Source organism: Hevea brasiliensis, unplaced genomic scaffold (genome assembly GCF_030052815.1).
Source record: "Hevea brasiliensis isolate MT/VB/25A 57/8 unplaced genomic scaffold, ASM3005281v1 Scaf195, whole genome shotgun sequence".
NCBI classification, from domain to species: domain Eukaryota; kingdom Viridiplantae; phylum Streptophyta; class Magnoliopsida; order Malpighiales; family Euphorbiaceae; genus Hevea; species Hevea brasiliensis.
In genome coordinates, this window is record NW_026614690.1 from 6,081 (window position 1) to 31,297 (window position 25,217).

At 33.6% G+C, this 25,217-nt stretch overlaps 1 pseudogene; it reads left to right on the plus strand.

Annotated features, from left to right (window-relative positions):
- Window positions 1-8,354: 8,354 nt before the first annotated feature.
- LOC110632241 (uncharacterized) overlaps window positions 8,355-25,217 on the plus strand; it is a 102,285-nt pseudogene continuing 85,422 nt past the window's right edge.

A 25,217-nucleotide genomic window follows, 5' to 3' on the forward strand; every position in this document is an offset into this window, starting at 1 on the left:
TAATGCATCCATAATCATAAGCATAAATAAAGTCATTAGGAAACTGTCATTAATTTGCAAGCACTTATTCTAGTGATTTGATATAATATGGTATTCTTGTGGTTCCACAATCCAAACAAGCTTCTATTTGAATACACTGCAGTGTTTCTGCCTTTGAGGAGGCTTGCTTTGTTGTTTTTTTTCATATGGTGAATGATTGAACTACTTGTTTTGAAAACCTGAAGTGTTTGCTTGTGTAAAGATTGATGTACAAGAGTAGTGCCTGATTTGGAAATGAATAGGCGTATGAATTTGGAAGATAAAGATTTTAAGATCTCTGTGTTATCTTCTAATCATTGCATGGTATTCAAGAGGCATGATTATTCAGTTGTGTAAATTTTGATATTGTGGCTATAAACACCCAGGGAGAGAATTTATTTACTCATTGCATTTTCATTTTTTCCCCTCTTTTTATTAATGGGAATCTTTTAAATCTTTTTTTTTCTATATAATATGGAAGGACATGGTGATTTTATTTTATATGATTGTGGTTGCATTAAACTGTATTATGCAATTTACTGTTAGAAAGTGATTATGTTTATAGCATTTCGTTTGTTATAATTTTGTTTAATTTAACACAATTGTGAAATAAACTTTGCAGGGAATTTTGGTGGTGACCAAATGGAGATTGAAGCAACAATTGGTTAGAAATAGATCTACTATTTTGTGGCGGTGTAGCACATGCAACTTCATTCCACATATTGACATACATGCAAATTCATGTATATCTGATGGAGTCTTTCTTTAATATTTTGTTTTGAAGCTGGCTTTGTGTTTTAGTTGTTGCTTTGTAGGACTCTTGTAGTTGTTCCAACCATGGAAATGGTTTTAGTTTGAAATTTCTTGGACTTGGATTAATTTATTTTTATTTTTATTTTTATTTTCTTGGCATTTCATAGCAGTTGGACTAACATTTTCAATGATGTTTATTCCCTATCTACAATCTAATAAGACGTTAGTTTGAATTGTTGCCTGAGTTCCATTGATGGCATCTAGTGATTCTAAATTAAGCAATCGAGAAAAAGTTTCATCTCTTGATCGTAAATTAAGATAGCACTGGCAAAGTAATTTTGGGTTGTAGTCAGGGCAACGTATTTAGAGATTCCCAGCGCCATACATTCACCTTACAAATCCCTTTTGTATTCATTAAAAAAAGTCTTCCATATCCAAACCAAATTAGGAAGTTTATGGCATGATCCTCATCCAAATATAAGCAGTTTCATTTTAAAAATATAGGTTTTCACGTGGAACACAGATTCACATTGTTATGGTTCTGATAATGTACCCTTGTATCAATCGCATCATGGGGTGCTAGCTATTCTTCCAAGTGGTGGAGTTCTTGCTGACAACATACGATGTTGTGAGGTAAAGAGTTAGCAAAACTGTTTAAAAATCTTTAAGCTCACTCTTATATCTTTACCTACCTAATTTATCGCCAAAGCAGATTGATTTTAAGAAGGAATCAATTGTTCAATTCATTATTTCAGCCTCATATCTTGTTATTACATTTGGTCCATTTGCTTTACACGCTACTGTCTTGAAATCTTTATCTCATGCAATTGGTAATTTACTTGACCCTTTTAGCTTTTTCTCTTTGAATCTAATTTGTCCTCTTTGTGACTTTTTTGGTGTGCATATTGTGTTGGGATTATTGTTAGATTTACATTCATATTTCATTAGATATGCAATATATAGCTTATGCAATATATAGTTTGCAATCATCACTGTACTAGAAAAATCCATTGTAAACAAAATAGATTATCGAGTTTGCAATAAGGGGTGGGAAATTAGGGAACAAAAGAAAGAACGAAAGGAAGATAACTGTGGATATCTACTATCTTCTGTGTATAGCATCACCACTCCCTTAGTTTTCAACTATCTTTTTTGATAAATGTTATGTGCGACAAATAAGACCTCTTTGTTTATGTTTACGCCCTTCCCTCTCGATTGGCAATGAGATTTATGGTTTATATATATATATATATATATATATATATATATATATATATATTGCATGTGAAGTCTTGGGAAAAGTTAAGTAAACTTCAAGAGACAACTAATTGCGAGCCTATAGTAAGTTTAGTAGCTTATAAAGCTATGTGCGCAACCTTTAAGCTCATGAAATCTTTGTTTGTATGGAACATTTGCTTTCCCTTGCTATTTCTCAAAGTTCTATTTAGAATAAGGGTGTTTGTGAGCAAAACCTTGAAAGTGCTATTGAATGGGGTTTTATGGGTCTAGTAGTAGCACTAGCTTTGTAAGCAAGCTGTCTAAACTATGGCCAATCAATAATCTTTTGGCCATTGTGTGTCAAAATTTTTGCCTTCTGATACAATATTTCTTGTTTTGGAATTGGGTATTTGTAATCGCAATGAAATGGCTCTATCTTTGTTGTAATAGCCATAATAGTTTTTACTCATAAAGACAAAAGGGATGTGCAATGGTTGGGTAGTAGAGGAAACAAAGAAGAGAGAGAGAGAGAGAGAGAGAGAGAGAGAGAGGGAGTTTAGGGGGGGGGGGGGTTGTGTATTAGGTGGCCTACAATAAAAGTGGTATATGGGTGGATTAGGTAGTTATAGGTTGGAGTGTAAATATCCGGTCTAACTATTTATTTTCCATTTAAAATTTGTATGGATACCTATATCAATGTAACCCAAACAAACTCCAGTCTACCCATTTATGCATTTGGTGATAGATTAGTAGTAGTAGTGGCAACACCTATTTATTAGTTTATTTTTGTTCATTTAATTTAATACCCATTAGTAGGGGTGTACTGTTTCGGTTCCAGTTCAAGCTTTACCTTGCAACCGGAGCCAAACTAAAATTCGGTATGGTTTTTTGGTTCAATTCATTAATATTTCGGTTTCAATTCAATTTAGTTATCGATTCTTTAGTTTCAGATCTATTTTATGATTTTGATTCTTAAAACAATTTTATGCTTTTTTTATAAAAAATTATACATGAATTTGCATTTAGGGCGTATTTAATATTGCTATTGGAACTACTGTTGAGAAAATCACTTTTTTAAATATATTAATTTGAGAGTATTAAAAAATAATTTAAAATCAAATTTGATAAGTTTCAATTATAAAAACATTAAAATAATAAAATAGCACATTTCCAAACTATTTTTAATAGTATCTAAAATGATGCTTTTATTCATAAGCGATTTGATCCCAAATGCAATGCCAAAGCAGGCATAAGCTCTAAAATTAGTTTGGTAATTAATACACAATATATTATTTAACATACTTTTTAGCTATTTTTAAATTTATAATCTTTAACTATATGATCCACATCTATTTTAGAATTATGCATATTATATAATATTTGAGATTAAGGCTTAGTTATATATAATATAGTAGTACACGTATATCATATAATATACTTTTTAGCTATTTTTTAATTATGTAACCTTTAACTATAAAATAAATATAAAACTAAGAATTAAGCATATATATATATATATATATATATATATATATATATATATATATATATATATATATATATATATATATATATATATATAGTCGTATAAATATATAATTATATTGCAAATATATAATACATTCTAAAAAATCATAGAAAAACATGTATAAAATTAGTTTTTGGTGGGGGACCTAAAAACCATGCATAGCCTTACCCATTAGTACTATTTTATAATAGATGAATAATTTGACACATTTACCCTGACAAAGCAAAGGGCATTACACTACAAGAATTTTAGAAAAAATTTATATTCAACCAGTAATTGGTTGGGTATAGAAATTGCTTCCTTGACTTCACAACAAGTTGAGATAAAATACTAATGAAATAATATTGATTTTTGCACTTTCCTGAGCACTTGAAGTTTGTTAACCAAGTTATCCCCAATTAAATAAGGCTATAGTCTCATTATTAGATTATTCTTAATTTTGAGAAATTATTCAATATACCCTGCGTACATACATTACCTAGAATATATGTATATGTATGAAGGGGGGAATATTAGGATTACTCAAGATCACCTTTATGACTTATATTATTTATGAAAATACCAATAAAAATATATCTATTGTGACAAATGTATGTATGTCACTAATACCTTAAATAATAGAGAAAAATTCATCACTAATGACCTTTAGTGATAACATATCCGTCACTAATACTTTCAACAATGAGAAATTATGATATACAAATTTGTTACTAATAATTTTAAGGATTACATATGCTCATTGATACTTTCAGCAATGAGGAAATTATTCTACACAAAATCATCACTAATAATTTTTAGCGACGATTTATGTATCATTAAATCTATAAATAATTTTAATTGCTAATATTACTATCATTGATATAAATTAAAATTATTTCAGTAGTAATTCTACTTATACCAAAAACCATATTATGATTATATCTTCTTAATTCTATAATCTTATTAATTCATTAAAAGTTAGTTAGTCTATTCTAATATAAATAATAAACAACTTTAAACACTGAATTTAATTTTCACTAATTTATTTTTTTAATATTCTAAATATTTACATACTTATTATATTATTATAAAATTACTATTAAAAAAGTAACTATTTAGTACACATAATTATAAAACTATTATTAAAAATTAACTATTTAAGTAATAATTTTTTTTATTTATATCAATAGATATAAAATTCTAATCCTATTCAGTGACAAACATTTTACTTATTTTAATTTTGTAGCTTTTTAAAAAAAAAAAAAGAAATTAGTAATAGACATGTATTATTTTGTATGTCACAAGTATCATAAGAGGGTAGTTATATGTGAATGCGATCACTATAATTTTGTTATTATTACTAATATCAAATAATATCTTTACAAATTCAATATATTTACATAGGCTAAGATATATTGATTTTCCTATTTCTTTTATTTTTAATAGTGATATGTCCAATAATATTTGGAATTATTAATATCATTTTTACATAAAAAAGTGCATTTTATATGTGGTAGTATGATATTTTAATTTCCTTAGATCTACTTAGTTTAAATTTAAATTAATTATAATTTACTAATATCCTTATGCACATGAACATGTTTTTATTTTTAATTTATTAATAAATCTTAATTAGATTGTTAATTTTGACATAAGGCTACAAGAAAATCTAATCATGTTTTTGCATAATATATGTGAGAACTTACATTTATTTTTACTTTACTTTAATTTTTAAATATCTTCATCCATTTATATTTTTAAAACTTATTATTGTATTTTTTATTATATTACATTTAATTTTATAATTAATTTAAGATTACATGTTAATAAAATAACATATAATTTTTATAAAATATGATTCAACTAAAAAATTCTTAAATTAATAAATCTTTTATTTATATAATCAATTAAACTAATATTAAAATTAATAAAAAGTAATAGCGTATATAAAAAGTAATAGAAAGTTATATAAAAAAATAAATAATGTGGAAGTAGCGGAAGAAACAAATTAGTTAACATATATATAATAAAAATATATCATTATTCATAAAAAGTAATCTTGCGACATCCCTCACCCGTTTACAATATAGCCGAGCAAGGTATGTCACACTATAGACGGGTGAGATGTGTCACATTTAGTGGTATCAGAGCACGGTTTAGGCGTTTCTAGGTCTAGATAGAGTCCATACTATGCATTGTATTTATAAGAGTTGAGGTGAAACTAATCTGATCTATTTGTTTTGGTTATTTTGGTTAGGATATGGACCCAACCAGAGAGCAGTTGAGGAGGAGGTAGAGAGTCATGCTCCACCCATGGTGGCCCGGAGGCGGGAAACACTGCTCCACCGATGCAGTGCTGCACAGTCTCCATGAGCAATGTTTGACAAATGACAGAACACCACCTCCATAGCAGAAATCTTATCTGGAAAAGATCAGAAAGTTTGGAGCTGTGGATTTCTGGGTAAGAAATAAGATGAACCGATGGTAGCTAAGGCTGGTTAGATAGAGCCAGGAAAGATGCTGAAGCAACTCCACTGCACCCGGAGCGAGAACACGGAGGCGTTGTGTCCCTGCTCCAAGATGATGCATATTAGTGGTGGGACACGATTATCCGGTGAGGTGCGGCGGATCGGTGACATGGAACTTCTTTCTTGCAATTTCAAAAGAAGTATGTGGGCGATGTGTATTTAGAAGAGAGAGGAAGAGAATTCATCGGTTCTGAGAGAAAGTTGTCGGTGGTAGAGTATGAGAGAGAATTCATCAGTTAAGCCGCTATGGAAGAGAAATAGTCCCTAATAAGGTTGAGAGGTGTAGGCGATTTAAAGAAGAAGTGAGCGACAATATCAAATTAATGGTTCTGACCTTGGGGATTACTGAGACTTTGCAAAGTTAGTTGAAACTATACTAAAGGTTGAAAAAGTTAGAATTAATGAGCAGAGTAGAAGGGATAGATAGTAGAAGAGAGGTCCGGGTCAGACCAGTTCATCTTCTGCACCCAGTAAGAGGTTCAGAGGTCCTCCTACTCAGAGTCTTAGACGGGCACCAGTCGAGTCGATCCACGAGAGGTCAGGCCACGATTTACACCTAGGAGAGTCGGTCCACACCATCGATAGGTAGCTCTCGGGGATAGTGTATAGGGGACTAGCCCTTACAGCCTCTACCGTGTGCCCACATTGTCTGAAGTGGCACAGTGGCGAGTGTTGGAGAGTAACTAGAGGATGCTTTCGGTGCCGGTCCACAGATCTTTATATCAGAGATTGCCCCCATAGGACTGTTACATTTGCTCCGGTATCAGCTGACAGACTTGCCCCTGCAGCTCTAAGGGGTAGAAAGCCGGGTAAGGCTGAGGTAGTCGATACTTCATAGAGGCCTGCATCAGTCGGTGAAGACTAGAGGCTAGAGTACCAGCCATAGCCTATACCACGAGGGCTCGAAAGGAGCAGGATGCTCCAGATATCATCAGGGGTATGTTCTCCCTCTACAACACATCTGTGTATGCATTGGTAGATTTAGGATCCACCCATTCATATATCTGCATTAAGCTACCCGTAGAAAGGGGGATACAAGTAGAGGAAAGTGACCAAGATATTCTAGTCACTAATCCACTAGGCCACAGCATGGTAGTGAATAAGGTGTATAAAGGTTGCCCATTGAGGATTCAGGGGTATGAGTTCTTGGCAGACTTAATTGAATTACCTTTCCACGAATTCAATGTGATCTTGGGAATGGATTGGTTGTCACGTTATCAGGCAATAGTTGATTGTAAACTAAAGAGGATTTCTCTGAAAATTTCTGAGAATGAAGAAATAACAATTGTGGGTGAAAGGACAGACTTTTTGTCCAATGTCATCTCAGCCACTGTTGCTCACAAATTGATGAGAAAAGGCTGTAAAGCCTATTTGGCACATGTGGTTAATACTAGACAGGCTAAGCTTGAACTGTCTAACATACCCATAGTAGGTGAGTTCTCTGAGGTATTTCCTGAAGAATTGCCTAGTTTGCCACCAGAAAGGGAAGTTAAATTTGCCATTGAGATAATGCCGGGTACAGCTCCGATCTCAATTGCTCCTTATAGGATGGCACCCACTGAATTGAAGGAGCTGAAAATCCAGTTGCAAGAATTACTGGACAAGGGGTTTATACGCCCCAGTGTGTCACCGTGGGGAGCTTCGGTGCTGTTTGTAAAGAAGAAGGATGAGACTTTGAGGCTATGTATTGATTACCGGCAGTTGAACAAAGTGACTGTGAAAAACAAGTATCCATTACCTAGAATTGAAAATCTGTTTGATCAGTTGAAGGGAGCAGGCATATTTTCTAAGATTGATCTCAGATTAGGGTATCATCAGCTAAGGGTAAAGGATGCAGATGTGCCTAAGACTACATTTAGGATCCGATATGGGCACTATGAATTCCTGGTGATGCCATTTGGGTTAACAAATGCACCAGCAGCTTTCATGGACCTTATAAACTGCATCTTCCATCCATACCTAGATCGGTTTGTAGTGTTCTTCATTGATGACATCCTGGTGTATTCCAAGGATAAAGTAGAACATGATGAGCATTTGAGGATTGTTCTACAGACTTTAAAAGAAAAAAAGTTGTATGCTAAGTTGTCCAAGTATGAATTCTGGTTGAGTGAGATTGCATTCCTTGGACACATAGTATCAGCTGATAGGATTAGAGTGGGTCCCAAGAAGATAGAAGTAGTGATGGAATGGAAGCCTTCCAGAAATGCAAGCGAGTCGAAGTTTCTTAGGGCTAGTGGGTATTCTGAAGGTTTGTGAAGGGGTTTTCTTTGATAAATTGCTCCAATGACCAAGTTGCTACACAAGAATGTGAAATTTTATAGGAATGACAAATGTCAAGCCAGTTTGAGAAATTTGAAGGCTATGTTGTGAGAGGCACGGTGTTAACACGACTAATGTTGGGAAAGGACTTCGTGGTCTACGGTGATGCCTCACATAAGTGGTCGCCTATGCTTCTAGACAACTAAGGCCACATGAAAAGAGCTACCCTACCCATGATCTTGAACTAGCAGGAATCATTTTCGCACTGAAGATATGGAGGCACTACTTGTATGGTGAAAAGTGCTACATATACATAGACCACAAAAGTCTGAAATATTTACCAACCAAGAAGGAGCTCAACCTTAGAAAAAGAAGATGGATTGAGTTCCTGAAGGATTATGATTATTTAATTGACTACCACCACAGGAAGGCAAAGCGTAATTCTTGATGCTTTGAGCAGAAAGTCCATTGCAGCTTTGAGGTCTTTGAATGCTTGTTTATGCTTAGCTTATGATGGAGCTATTTTGGCTGAGTTGCAAGTGAAGCAAAATTTGTTACAACAAATACAAGATGGGCAGAAGGTAGATGAGAAACTAATAGCTGTTATGGGTAAGATCACAAAAGAAAAGGAGAATGAGTATGAAATAAAAGAGAATGGGTGCTTGTACTATAAGGGAAGAGTGTGTGTACCAGATGATGGGGGATTGAAGACCAGTATTCTGAAAGAAACACACAGCAGTGTTTATGCTATGCACCCAAAAAGCACAAAAATGTACCATGATCTGAAGCCTCACTCTTTGGTGGCACGATATGAAGAAGGATATAGTGGCTATGTAACTAGATGCTTGACATGTCGATAAGTCAAGCGAACATCAAGTTTCATCGGGTTTATTCTGACCTATAAACATACCTGAATGGAAATGGGACTGGGTCACTATGGATTTTGTCAGTGGTCTACCTCTCACCCAGAAGAAACATGATGCAATATAGGTGATGGTGGATAGGTTGATCAAGTAAGCACATTTTCTGCCAGTCAGAACTAACTACTCACTAGAGAAGTTAGCAGAATTGTATATCAGTGAGATAGTTAGACTGCATGGAATCCCACTTTCCTTCATATCTGATAAAGACCCAAGGTTCACATCCAGATTTTGGAAGAAGTTGCAAGAAGCCTTGGGCACACAACTCTATTTTAGCATGGCTTTTCGTCCTTAAATGGATGGACAGTCAGAATGAGTAATCCAGATAAACATTGAAGCCTATTAAATTAGTACAAATATTGAATTGAAATGATAATAATAACATGCAATGTAACACCCCTATGTTCGGTAGTGCGTTCTACTGTTCCGGTGATCAGTGTTGTCCGGATAGCTAGAAAGCCTAGAACTACACTTAAATATTAATGAGGAGACATAAAATAATGAAATACAAGAAAAGAAAATACAAAAAAATAAAGAAAAAATAATAGCAATAAAATGTAACCAAGTTAAATGAGCCGAGAACCATAGCGATGGGTGACCGCACCGGGAAGTTGCGGCGTGGACCGTTGACTAGCCCTGGACCGTGGGAAACCCTGGAAAATATTACATAATTAAAGACTTATTGAAGTATAAATGTCATTAGAAATATCAAAGAAAAATTAAATAATTAATACAAAGAAAGACGAGAAATCGAGAAAATGACAAAACTCGGTGTTACCAAAAAATCAGGAATGCAACCCGAACAGGGGCATTGTGGTCATTTGACACCCCGAGTTATCTTTTGACCTAAATTTCCATTAAAAATAAATGATATTACACTTGGAAAATATCATGAAAAATTAAAATAGTGGTACATAATCTAAATAGCAAAAGATAGGAAGAAAATGTGGAAAATTAGAAAGTTTAACATAAAAAAATACTTTTAATCTTATTAGTGCTCCACTAACTCCACTTAAGTGGATATTTAATCAACATATGGACAGAATATGCCTTCATCTTCCTCACTTTTCAAAACCAACCGAAACCTTGGTAAAGGAAACCTCCACGGTCGAATTACATGCAAGCTCCACTCTTCCATCTTCAAGCCATGATCCTTGCATTTCCCTTCACTAAATTTTGCCTACACATCTTGGGAAACATATAGGCAACAAAAAGGAGAGAAAATTTCAAGGTTTTATCAAGCTCAAGTTTAGGTAAGTGAGTGTTTTCAATTCTTGTTTCATTAAAAGTGTAACCAAGGTTGTGGGTAATTGATTTATGGAAGAATTTTTGAAGTTTGATGAATTAATGGAGATGTACATTTTGGCATCCATGGAACTTCAATATGAATAGCTTATTCTTGCATGTAAATAGTGGTTGGAATGATGATTTAAATGTTTGATTGTATTGTAGTTGAATTCCATGTGTAAGGTTTGATTTGGAAGCTTGAAAAGTGAAAATGGAAATTGATGGGTATGTGTAAACTTGTGGCAGCCTCATGAAGAAGATTGAAGTATTTGAGTTCATGAAATATTGTTGAATTATGTTATCATTGATGGCAGTATGTGTATATGAATAATTGTTTGAATTTGGATATGTGTATAATGGTTTGAATTTGGACATGTAAATGAGGTATGTTATGTGGTTAATTGTTGTAATTAGACTTGGAAAAATTCTGAGTTATAATGTGTATGTGGAGAGTGGTTATAAGCTGCCAAAATGACAAAAAATGTGAAGTAAAGTGTGTTAATGTTATGGTACAAACCAGAATTGGCATGGAAGAATTAATTTGGTAAATGTTGGATGTGTAATTGGTAAAGGATGAACAAATTGTAATAGGGCAGTGTATGTTTTGGCTTAGAACCTTAAGTGTGTGGCTCCAATTGGTATGAGACCAATTAGAGGTGAAACTAGGCACAAAATGTGCCAACTTTCATGAAGGAAGCTTACTAAAATTCTGCTTAGAAGGTGACTTGAAAAATGACCAAATCCGGATTAGTGCTTTGAAAGCTTGAAAATTGACCATTTGGGTAGTAGTTAGTGTTTTGACCATAACTCACTCAAAACAGGTCCAAATGACCTAAAATTTTTACCATGAATAGTTGAGACATATATCTACAATTCTTATGAAGATACCAAAGCCGAGAAATGGCCAGAACCATAGCTTGCACAAGTTCAAGTCCAAAAACTGGCCGAACCAAAAGTGACCTAAAAATGACCTAAAGTTATCATTTTGGTACATTCTGTCCAGCATTGGTAGATTGACCATAACTTGGTCTACACAACTCAGAATGACCTGAAATTTTGCCCCACATGCAATAAGACATAGACCTACAAGTTTGTAGTTTGGACCTAAACCCGAAAATCGAGGAAACTAGGTCATCTAGCTAGGTCAAATTAGTATACCGAAATCTGGCAAATTGCAATAAAATGCAATATACTTGAAAGTGAATTTGGTAACATGTACCAATAATAAAAGGCCATAAAATGTGACATATTGGTAACATTAAACCTAATTCGCCTAGAGTGTATCGAGGGTCAACATTTTAGGTTGACTAAGGAAAATAATAGAATTCAATAAATTAATCATTAAGCCTTATTGTTAGAGACAGTTTAAATGAGTACTGAAACACTTCAAATTGTGTGTTTTGATTAGCAAAACTCGAGGAAGGGAAGGAAACAACAGTCGAGCCAAGAGACATTTATCAGAGGTTTGTACTGTGATTATTTCTTTTGAATTTTCAATTGAAATAAATTATGAGAATTTTGTATGTTATTGTTTTGAATTGTGAAAAATTGTTTGAATGGAAATTTGATGGATACTTATTGTTTGAAAATATTGCAATTGGTTTGAAACCACAGCTATCATGTATATTGATTGAATTCCTCGCTAGCTTGTCTAGTGAGATGAATTGACTTTGAATTCCCTCTCTGGCGAAAGTGTTGAGGTGTGTGCCTGTTGAGGGCCAGAATAGAATGAGTACTCATATTATTATTAGCTAGCTATGTTATTCCTCACTAGCCATTGGCTTTTGGGACGAATTGGACTTTGGAAAATGATTGAGCTGTGTGTATGATTTGTTGATATTTATTGTGATATTGTGAAATGAAGTTTAAATTCTTTATGACATTCACTGTCTTTCAATTTAACTATGGTTTTAAGTATCCATTATTTATATGACTTATGATTTGTGACTTAAAGTTGAATATTTTTAATGTTGTGCACCACTGAGACATTGGCTTAGCGAAAGCTTTTCATTCTTTATCATGAGCGACAGAGCGAGCGAGACTAGAGTGCTAGTGCTTCATTGAGAGTTCATCAGGTATATTGAGTATACTATATTTTGCATTTTGTATTGTAATGTATGTTCATTGTATATATATATTGTTCTTGGTTTTGAGCAGTTGTAACTTAAAATTGTACATTAAAATTGTACATTAAAATTATAAATTATCTTGGCTTGTAAAAATATTATGATGTATATTTCTTTTATCTCAGCTTTTGAAAACATTGGAAAATTATTATGGATTTGAGTTGACAAATGTTGAGAAACTTATTGTGTTGATTGGGGGATTGAACAAACTTATTGGAAGTGCTTTTTATAGGTTTTTGAAGAACTATTTTATTCAAAATACAGATGGCACTCTGCCAAAATTTTTACAGAAATTATTAATTCTTTAAATGTATTATCTGGTTTCACTTCAGTTAAAATTTTTTAACACCTGTAAATAGTGCTCACCACTGTAAAAAGAAGTAAGAAAAGGTTTAAAATCCCTTGTAGTGTATTTAATGGGTTATTAGTAGATGAAGTTGGTAATTCATTAGGCATACTATGGGATCATGTTATGCCTTACGGAGGGGTAGGGTGTGACATGCAATATGTGATAGGTCCTTGAGGATATGCTAAGGAGTTGTTATTGAGTTTGAGGGAAGTTGAGATAGATAACTCCCAGCGCGAATTCACATACAACAATAGCTATCAAGCTAGCATACAAATGGCTCCTTATGAAGCATTGTATGGGAGGAAGTGTAGAACACCAATGTGTTGGACTGAGTTGGGTGAAGATAAGCTCGTGGGACCAGACTTGGTAAAACAAACAGAGGAGAAGGTGAAACTGATAAAGGGCAACTTGAAAATTGCCTCAAACCGACAGAAGTCTTATGCCGACTTGAAGAGAAAGGACATTGAATATGAAGTTGGCGACAAGGTGTTCCTCAAAGTATCACCGTGGAAGAAAGTATTGAGGTTCGGGAGAAAGGGTAAGTTAAGCCCTAGGTTCATTGGCCCATATGAAATTATTGAACATGTGAGTCCAGTGGCTTATCAGTTAGCTTTACCACCAGAGCTAGACAAGATCCACAATGTGTTTCATGTATCCATGCTGAAAAGTTACAAATCAGATCCTTCACATGTCATCTCCATGGAAGAAATAGAAATACAATCGGATTTGACATATGAAGAGGAATCGATAAGGATTCTAGCTTGGGAAGTGAAAGAACTATGGAACAAGCAGATCCCATTGGTGAAAGTGCTTTGGAGATACCACAACATTGAGGAGGCAACCTAGGAAAGTGAAGAGATAATGAGGCAACAGTTCCCTCAACTGTTTGCATCAGGTAAATTCGTGGATGAAATTTTGTCGGAGGAAGAAAGTGTAACACCCTCACTTTAGCTAGTTCGTACATTTGACTGTTCTGGTGACTAATGCCGGTCCGGATAGCCAGCATGTCTGGAACTATATTTAGACTAGGGTGAGGAGTCATAAATAACTAAATAATAGTAAGAAAAATTAAGGAAAAATTTTAGAAATGAAATGCACTAGGGTTAAATGGTAGTAGCTCAGTGATGGGTGACCCTAACGGGAAGCTACTGTGAGGACAGCTAGCAATCCTAAACCTGTGGGGAACCTTGTGAAATAATTTTTGGGACTCCAGGGAATGATTATGGAGGTTTCGATGACAATAGATTGCTAAGAAACCACAAGAAAAATTAAATCAATCGGTACAGACAATTTTAGCTTGTTAAGCTAAACGAAGGGCATTTTGGTAATTTCACCTTTGGAGACAATTTTTGACCAACTTGTCCATTTAAGTAAGTGAATTTTATGAAATAAAATATGAAAAAATATTGTTAAAAATTTAATTAAAAATGAGTAGAAAAGGAAAGAAAAGAAAATGAAATTAAAAACCTAATTCTGACATCATGCATTTGCAAGCATGATGCAATAAAAATGTGTTAGCTAATCAAAGCTTAACAAGCATATTTAAACTTTATTAAAAAGAAGAAAACAAGTCAAACTTGAAAAAAAAGCCATCAGCCACCCTCTTCACCTTCTTGGCCGAACTATAGAGAGAGAGAGAGAGAGTTCCACCATTGTTATCCCATTAAAGCTTCATCTCCCATTTGGTTACACCTTAAAACCCCTTATTCCTTTTAATAAAAATTATCCTTGCACCTTGGGCAAGCTTAAGGAAGCAAAAATTTGACGAAAACTTGAAGATTGGCAAGCTCAAGTTGGAACTCAAGAGAGGTTAGTGCCATATTCAAGTTATTTCCTTTCTTTAACCCTTGCTAGTGAAGTGAATTAAGTTAAATTCTTATGAAATTGAAAGAAGGTGATGAACAATTGAAGGGTCAATTTTCAACAGCCAAGAGAGGGTTAGGGTTTTGATGGTTTAGTTGAAATTAAGTTTGTATATTAATGTTAATGGATGTGTATATATGAATTAGAATTGAAATTTTATGAGTTTGTATGAGATTAAGAATTGGATTAATTAGGGTTTGTGACTAAATTGGGGATTTTATGCCATGAGGGTTGATTGGTGTTCTAATGGTCAATTAGTAACCATTTAAAGTGAATTGACCATAATTTAGAATGATTTGTGGCATTGGAATGTGAATTAGGTGATGTCCCAATTGTGCCAGAATTTCTGGACTTGAGTCTAGTAGGTTTGGGCAGCCTTAACTGGACTTGTGTAGCTCCAATTGGTGCAAGACCAATTGGAGGTGAAATTTGACACATAATGCCACATTTTTGGTGAAGAAACCCTGCCCAAAAAACCAACTTAAGTTGACCTAAAAATTGCCTCAATCTGGGTAACCAACATGCTGGCCCTGGAAAAATGATCAAATGAATAGTATTTGTTCAAATGGTCATAACTCAGTGTAGAAATATCCAATTAACCTGTTTTTATGTCAATGGAAAGCTTAGACAATTTAGAACAACTTTCATGGGGAAAATAAACCCAAATTCTGGCCATAACCCACTTGAATTGCTAGCCAAAATTAGGACACCAAAACTGCCAGAATCAAATTTGGCCAGCCATGGGAAAAATGGCATAACATGAGCTACAAAACTCCAAATGGAGTGATTCAAAAATGGAATTAAAGTAGACACAATAAGGAATAACTTTGATGAAGAGAGTATAGCTAAATTTTTACTGTAGAAAGATCTAATGAAACAGTGAACTTAGGTGACCCAAAACTGAGAATTTGAGATAATGTCCATTGGGCTTAGAATTGAATTTGGCAACCAATGCCAACACATATAATGTTCAAAATGTGGTATGTTGGTGTTATTAGAACTAACATACCTATTGTTTATGAAAAAGTCAACATTTTGATTAACTAGTAAAGTGAATAGTAACTATTAAATATCAAATACAAAGAATTACACAGTTAACTTTGTAACATGCCCTAGCATGCTTAGTATGATTGGTTTGGATAGGTTGGCATTTCAATAGAGTTCCGATAGCAGTACTGCATATGACATCATGCTGCATATGACATCATGCCATTCTGTGATTTATGGCTCTTGTGGCCATTCTGCAATACTATGGCTTTTGGCCATTCTGATACTCTTGATTTTACTTGGCCTTGTGCCTGATGCTTATTACGGCTTATTAGCTATTCTGTTGGACACCTGGAGAGACTTTGTGACCGATAGTGTGATGGCCAGAGGTACTTGATACCCAGTGCCAGTTTACTCATTTATCCAGTCCGGTCAATTTGCATAGGTTACTTGGGCAACTAAATTAAGTTTTAATAAATTGTTATTAAATAATGAACATAAAAAGTACCAAATAATAATATTATTATTATTATTTACCAAAATTTCTGTTTGCATAAAATATCAACAAGAGACCTGCATATTTAATTATTTCAGTTTATTTTTATTTTATATTAGCACCACTAAGCTGTATTGCTTAGCGCATCACTGTTTGCCATGCGTAGGTACTGAAGACACCGATAGAGAGCCCAGCAGACCTCAAACTAGGTGAGCGTCCTGATCTGCATAGAGTTCAGTGTCATCTCCACTACTGTACATCTTGGTAGGACTATTAGGTTTTCTTTTGTATTTTGTATTTTATATTTTGTAATAGACGTTAGTTTTTGTTTTATACATTATAAACTCATGGCTATCCGGACAAGTCAGAATGTCTGAAACTACATTTAAATGGTAGTGAGCAGGCATAAAATGATGGAATAAATGATAAGAAAATACAAGAAAAATTAAGAAAAAATAAAGGAGATGAAATGTAACTAGGTTAAACGAGCCGGAACCGTAGTGATGGGTGACCGCACTATGAAGTTACGGCGAAGACAATTGCCGACCTCAAGACAGCGGGGAACCCTAGAAAATAATTTTTGAGACCTAATTAAAGGTCTACTGAGGTATAAATGACATTAAAAATGTCAAAGGAAATTTAGTTAATTGGTACAAATAAAAACGAAAATTTAAGAAAACGCCAGATCAGGAATTTAATCGGTGTTACCGAAAAATTTGAAATACAACCCGAAGAGGGGCATTTTGGTCATTTGACACATAGAGTTGACTTTTGACCTAAATGTCCATTAAAAATAAGTGGTGTTAAATTTTGAAAATCACATGAAAAATGAAATTATATATGTAATGTAATTAAGGGAAATAAAGGGGGTATAATTAGAACAATTAAAACTTGATTATTATAATAATATTACCATTATTAGTGGGGGTATAAATACACATGTTAAGGTAGATTTCTCCACTAACTCATTTTCTTCAAGCTTCCAACAATGGCCGATTGATCACTCCCAATTCTTCATGGAAAATTTTCCATGCAAAGCTTAATTCTCTCCCATTTTCAACATAAAACCATAAATTCTCTTCATTAAACTTGGTCTACACATCTTGGGAAGGAGATAGGCAGCAAAAAGGAGGAGATTTGGTGAGGTTTCATAAAGCTCAAAAAAAAGGTTAGTTTCAAATTTTCCTTCCTTGCTTAGTTAAACTTTGAATTAAGGTTATGATGAGTTGAATTGTTGAGAAATTGGGAGAATTGGATGAGTATTTGATGGGCTCAAATTTGGCAGCCATGGAAGACTATCAGAGTTTACTTTTACATGTAAATGATGATTAGGCATGTTGATTTAAGTAAATAAATGTATTAGAGTTTATTGGCATGTGTGTGTTTGAAATGACAATTGAATTAGGGCTTTGAACAATTATTAAAGACTTCGGACAATTGAGCTTAAATGTGGTAGCCTTGAGGTACTTAAGGGATTGGTAATTCCATGAATTCTAATGTTGAATTATGGTGTTGATAGATTAGTGGAAGTGTATGGTAAGTTGTTAGTTGAAATTTCATGTATTAACTAATTGTTTGCAAGTATATATTATTGACCTTGACTTTGTGAATTAGGGTTCTGTATTGATTATTGAGGACTTGTGTAAACTGATGGGAATTGACCAATTTGAGACTTGATGAATGAAATTAGAAGTGCTATTGACAATAAAATTGCATAAACATTTATTTTATTCTATTTTAGTTTATTTCTATTTTATATTGGCACCACTAAGTAGTATTATTTAGCGTGTCTCTTTTTACTACGCGTAAGTACTACAGACACAGCTGGGGAGCCCAGCAGACCACAGGCCAAGTGATTAGGCAGATCTCCAGGAGTCCAGAGTCACCTGCACTACATTGCATACATTGTAGGACATTAGGTGGATTTTGTATTCTGTATTTTGTAGCAGTTTTGGGGTTTTGCCACGTACTTTGTAAAATTATGAAAGTTAAAGTTTATGTAATATTTGTATATTTTGTAATTAAATAATATTGAATATTTTTTTTATGTATTTGAGATTATTATGGACTGTATGAGACTGTGGAATTAATGTGATTGAATTATTGAGATTTTAATAATCTGTTGAGAATTTCTGAGTAATTTTGAGACTATGTTGAGAAATATTGAGTATGAGAAATTGGAATATTATATAAAAATTGTTTTTGACAGGTGTATAAGAACTGTTTGTCCAAATTACAGCTGGCACTCTGCCGGATTTTCGTTAAAAATTGCGCAAATTCAGTTTTATCAAAGTTTGAAATAATAACAAAAAATGATGTGAATTTTACACAAAGACTATTTAAATCTAAAATGAGTATTTAGAAAATATGATAAAATTAGATAAAGTGCTTCGGCACTCTGTGTGGCATGCCTTGCTCGGCTACACTGTACAAGGTGTGTTACAGATTTTACCTGTTGTTGCTGGACCTTTAGGAGTCCTCCTTTCTTATATATTATAGTGGATTCTCTTATTAAAGTGGCAAATGTAAAATATTATCTCTCTTTCTTCTCTTTTTATAGGATAGTTACTAAATCAATTTTTTTCGTAAATAAATTTACTGATGAATACTAAACTTCAAATATTCCTATATATCAATTGTGAACTTTTAAGTAATGTCATGTTCTTTGCTCATTGTTCAATGCAGAAAGTTCTAAGCATATTCTAGATGTTGAAGAGGTTTTAGGACCAAAGGGAGCAGAGCTTTTTGGAATCCCTACTAAACTGAAATGTGGTGATTAGATTGTTAAAATGGTTCCCTGGATTGGGGGTAGAATTATTTCCATGGGGCACCTTCCTTCAGGTAATGATCATATTTTGTGAGAGCAAGAGAGGCACAAATTATAATTGTATCTTCTGTTCATGTGAGACTATATATTCATTCATCTTGTTTTAATGGCAATCAATCAATGGCATTATATTCTGATCCATTTAGAAGTCTTCACGAATTTTGAGATTGATAAAATTAAGAATTTCTTATCTCGGTATTATTTAATTATACATCATATGATGAGAGGTATTTGATTCTTATTTTGTTGATGATGACAATAGGAACACAATGGATTCATAGTAGGATTGGGATTGATGGATATGAAGAATATAGTTGTACTGAGTACCCGTCAGCAGGATTCTATGAAGAATACAAGATTGTTGAGTAAGTTGCTATGAATATCTTTTTTCTAATGCAAACATGATTTTGAAATGCATTTTTTTTTCTATTACTTATTTCTTCGTAATGAACATGGCTATCTATGTGATTAGTTGAAGCATGTGAGGTAATTACTGATGAAAGTCATGATATACTATTCTATAAGGGAATTATTTTTAGATTTGTGGCATAGGCAACAGAAGGTGAAGGAAAAAATAAAATAAAATTAAGCAATCAGGAAGCTTAGAATTAAAGGAGGGGTTTTAATTAACGGAGTTGGAAATGGTTTCGGACTTGGAAACAATATAGTGGAATCAGGTTGAATCGTTTCAAAACAAACCAAATGACCCACTAATTTCATGAATTTTTTTAAAAACTATCAACAAGATGACTTATATTTAAATTTAAATTATTGGTGTAAAACTTTTTGTAAATTGGTGATGTTTTTGTTTCGCCTCGCACTATATTTCCTTCTTCCTTTGAAATTGTTATCCTCCTTCCCTTAGAAGATAATCAAACTTATGCTTGAAAATAATTACAATATGCCTCCCTTGCACCTGCTTTATGTTATGTAGTTGCTACACATTAAGACATCTATTCAATTTCACTTGAACGTGTAATGCATCTATGCACTTCCTTATAATGAAAAGAGTAAACATGTAAAAGAAAGTCTGATGTACCTCATTTTGCTTCTGCATGTTAATCTTTATTATTTAATAAATCTTTTTCTTTAAAAGACCTTTTCATCCTTATCAATCAAGGAATAACATCTGAAATCATATAAGTGTACTTGCTTTTATAGTCAATTCCTAAAAGTTTTTTTTTCTTAATATAAATTTTAACAATCAAGTCCTTTTATTTCAAAAATTGTTCATTATTAATCTTATCCATTTATTGAACGCCAAAGGTACACTTTATCTCTCTCTCTCTCTCTCTCTCTCTCTCTCTCTTTTATTTCAATCCTAATACTTGTAAAAAGTACTTTCTTTCTAGTTTTGTATTCCCTCCCCCCTTCCTTGTTTCTTGTTCAATTTGTAAGAGAGAAACTTCGGTAATTCTTCAAAATCATATAAAATGATCATGGCCAATTTAGTGATGGAATGCATTAATGTATAAGACAAGAAACATAGCAACAACAATTGACCAAAAGTCTTTAATTTTTGTCTAATGCTAATATATATAAAATATTTTTCTATTATTTTCCTTTGAGCAAAAAAATAAAATGTTTTGCAGTGTTTGATAAATAATAAATATTATATTTTGGGACAAAACTATTATGAAATAATTGCTGCATACAACTAAGAATAATTTGAGATAAATTATTATTGAGTTCTTGTAGTTTGTCATAATTAATGATCATGTCCCTATGGTTTAAAAAATTAACTATTTAGTTAACATAATTGTCACACCTTACCCCTCTGTAAGGCATAACATGATCCCGTAGAATACCTAATGAACTACCGAACTTCACCTACCGATAACTCATTAAGTACCCTACAAGGGATTTTAAAACAATTTTCTTATTTTTGATAAGTGGTGAGCATTTTCTAATAGGCATTTAAATTATTTAGTTAAAATTAAAACTAGTTAATATTTTTGGTCCATTTTAGTTTTTCGCAAATTCTATAGAAATTTTGACAGAGTTTCCTCTGTATTTTGAGAAAACCGTTCTTCAAATACCTGTAAAAAGCACTTCCAAAAATTTTCTTAACCACTACTTCGGTTTCACAGTCAAACTCAATCAATTTCTCAAAATTTACAAGTTCAATAATTCTCAAAATACTGACAATCAATATCATTCATATTTCATTAAAAACAAAATAATTTATACACAACCTTACAAATTTATATCAAAAGAAACACAAACTAAACTTTATTACAAACTTCATACAAATTTGTATACAAGCTGCTCAAGACCCATCTTTACATGTCCATACATTTATGTGCAATATATAAATTAAAAGAAGTATTTACAGTTAGGGTATAAATTATACCCGAAAGCTTCAAGCTGATGACTTCACACACCTCAGCAGCTCAGTCTGCTGCTCCTCTAGTCTCTGTATCTGCTGAAGAATAAAGCTATCGCTGAGTACTAGGACTCAGTGGTGCACAATATACTAAAATAATCTTTATGCAAAACTTAAAGTACACTCATTCAAAAATTTGGCTAAACATGAAAATTAAATACAATAATGCATTGTAAGATTTTACATGTAAACCAAATTCATTTCAAAGTATCAAAACACATTTCATAAAACCCACAGTTAGATCACGCCATTCGAAACAAATAGAATCTCAATAGCCAGAGGCTAAAGAGACATCATATCACAGGCTAGCTAGCTCCAATCTATGGATATCCATTCACATCCTCTTCTCTTGGCACACCTCAACACTTCTCCGGAGAAGGAATCAAAATTCAAAACTAATTACCCCCTCTAGTCGTGCTAGTGTTGTGTTCAAATATTTGGTCTGGACAATGTTTTTTGAAATCTTATCTTAACAATTTGCTAAACATTGTCATTTCAAATATACACAATAACTTTCACAATTTAAATCAAACATCATAAAAATGCTATAATCCAATATTTCACATTATTCAAAACATTATGCAAAAGATGATTATAAAAGTATATGTTGTGCACAAACCTCAAACGAGTCGCCTGTTGGCCTTGACTCGACTCCTCGGGTTCTGTCCCGGTATTCATTTCCACTGAAACACGAAATTTTCCAATGTTTCAGTACTAAAACTTAAAATAAATCCAAAATAAACTTAACTTCACATTTACCTAGCTCTAACGTGTTAAATTCGACGTTCTCGAAATTTTTGTGTTTCGGGTTACTATTCACTGCACTATTCAAGTCAAATTATTGACTTTCTAAGGCTTAATAGGTATGGGAACTCCAACTTCACCCACATACCACATTTTGGTCACCAAACTTGTTGGTTTTGGTCATTTGTTTAAAGCTTAGGTCATTTTGGCAAAATTGCCAATTTTCGGTTTTGGTTCTCCGAAGTTGCACTGTTTCATTGGTCGGTCTACTGTTGGAATTTGACAAAACTTCCTTCATAGAAAATGTTTCTTATTGTTTTAAGTGTACTCTCATTTTTGGATCACCTCAATCGGAGTTTTGTAGCTTAAGTTATGGCCAAAATAAGTTTACTGTTCACGTGCACTGTTCATACTGCATTTTTGGGTTCTGGCAAATTTTGGTGCAATTTTGGTCAGTAATTTGATTAAGTTAAGTTCATAATTTGGTCTAACTTTCTTCATATGAAATGTTCTACTATGTCTTAGGTTTTCATCGGTTCAAGAATCGCCTAAATCCGAGTTTTCTAGAGGGAGTTATAGCCATCCAAACATTGCTGCTCAAATGGAAATTCTGGAAATCTCAGTACAGTAAATTTCACTTTGCTCAATGATTTGATTAGGTTAATGACATAATTTGGATTGGTGTCCTTCATGAAAGTTTTAGATCTATATCTTATCTAGTTACGGTTAAAATTTCAGGTCAATTTGATCTACCTACCAAGAGTTATGAAAAAATGAATAGCTACTGTTCATTTGGTCAGTTTGGTGCAGTGGCAGCCTGCTATCAACTCACTTTGGTCAATTGTTTCACCAAGTTTTGGTCAGTTTTTGGCCATGGTTCCTTAATGAAAATTGTGCTCTTTTATGTCTATTTTCATCTCCAATTGGTGGCATATCCATTAGGCTTGTAGAATTTGAGTTTTGGTCCTTCAAAGTAGGTTTGGTCATGCTGCCAGCAGCATGACCATTGACCTACGAATTTGGCTTAATTTTCTACCATTCCCACACAACTTATTTGGTCATAATTGACCATTATTTCACTTCACAACAGGTCCAACACGCCATTTATGCATTTCTCCAAATTTTGGTTCATAAACCCTAGCATTGAAACCCTAATCTCACTAACTCTTGCATTTAACTACTTCTAATGATTTTAATGTTAATCATTTAACTAAGTAAGGTTTCTAAACTCATTTAATTGCATCATATTCATGCAAACCATACTCCTCTCAAGCTGCCTGAAATTTCAGTTTAATTCTCCCCCCATATTTGTTTCATTTAAATCAAGTTCTAAGCTCACTTAATTATCTAAACATGCATTTGAATGGATAAATAAAGAGTTTAGCATACTAACCTCACTTAAAGCTTCAAATCACTATCTTTAACTCCTCTTTCTTCTTGTAATCCTTGTGCTTAAGTTGAGATTGCAAGTTCTAACAAGGTTTTTAGGGGATTTATTAAGATTAAGTGGAGCAAATTAAGCTTAAGTGTAAGCTTAATGGAAGAAACTTTCATGGAGAAGAGAGGGAGAAAGTGGGGTGGCACAACAAGGAAGAAGAAGAAGAAAATCCTAATTTTTTCCCTTTTGTTTTCCTTACACGTTTTTTGCTTATGGAAGACCCCTAAATCCAAATTAATTAATTCAATTTATTAATTTAGTTATGACATCATGCATGATGTCATAACTTTTGACTTTTCCAACCTCTTTCCTTTTCTTTTTTTTTTTTTCTATTTATTGTTATATTACTTCTTTAATTTAATTCTCGATTCTGAAACTTTCTTTTCTCCGATTTTATTTGACAGTTAGGTCAGGAGTCAGCTCTCGGGGTCAATTGACCAAATTGCCCCTTAGGATTCATCGGTTTGCAAATAATTCCATATTTCTTCCGTCTCCTGACCTAATTATTTGGCTTAACAGTTCTTTTCGTGATTTTTCTTTTCCACTGTGTTCATAAGGGTCCTAAGGACCGGCGTCACTTTACTGCGGTTGAAATTTGAGTTTAAAAGCGACTTGTGATCGTTCAGGAGGTCACTCATCGCTGTGACTCTCGGCTCGTTTAACCTCTTATGTTCTGTTTTTCTTATTTATAGTTAACTAATTAAACATTACTAATTATTTGTATTTATGGCTTCTCAAGTTGTCTTAAGTGTGGCTCTAATCTCCTTAATTGTCCGGACTGACACCGGTCACCGGAACAGTAAAATCTACCAGGCTATGCAACGGGGGTGTTACAATTCTCCCCCCCTTAAATAAATTTCGTCTCGAAATTTTACCTGGTATCAATCTTTGAACAGCTGTGGGTGTTGTCTCCTCATGTCCTCCTCTCGTTCTCAAGTAGCTTCTTGGCCTGAATGATGGTTCCACAGCAGTTTTACCAATGGTATCTGCTTGTTCCGTAGCTGCTTCACCTCATAAGCCAGAATCTTTATGGGTTCTTCTTCATATGTGAGGTCTGGATTTACTTCAATTTCTTCTACTGATAGTACATGAGATGGGTCTGATCGATACCTCCTCAACATCGACACATGGAAGACATTATGTATCTTTTCCAACTCTGGAGGTAGTGCCAAACGATAAGCCAAAGGACTCACTCTTTCCAGAACCTCATATGGCCCGATAAAACAAGGACTTAGTTTCCCATTTCTGCCGAATCTCATAATTCTCTTCCAAGGAGAAACCTTGAGGAAAACTCTGTCACCCACTGCATACTGAATATCTCTTCTCTTCAGATCAATGTAGGACTTTTAACGGTCTGATGCAGTCTTAAGTCGATCTCGAATCACCCTGATTTTCTCTTCAGTTTGTTGAACAATTTCGGGTCCGATCATCTTTCTTTCACCCACGTCATCCCAACACAACGGGGTTCTACATTTTCTGCCATACAAAGCTTCATATGGAGGCATCCCAAT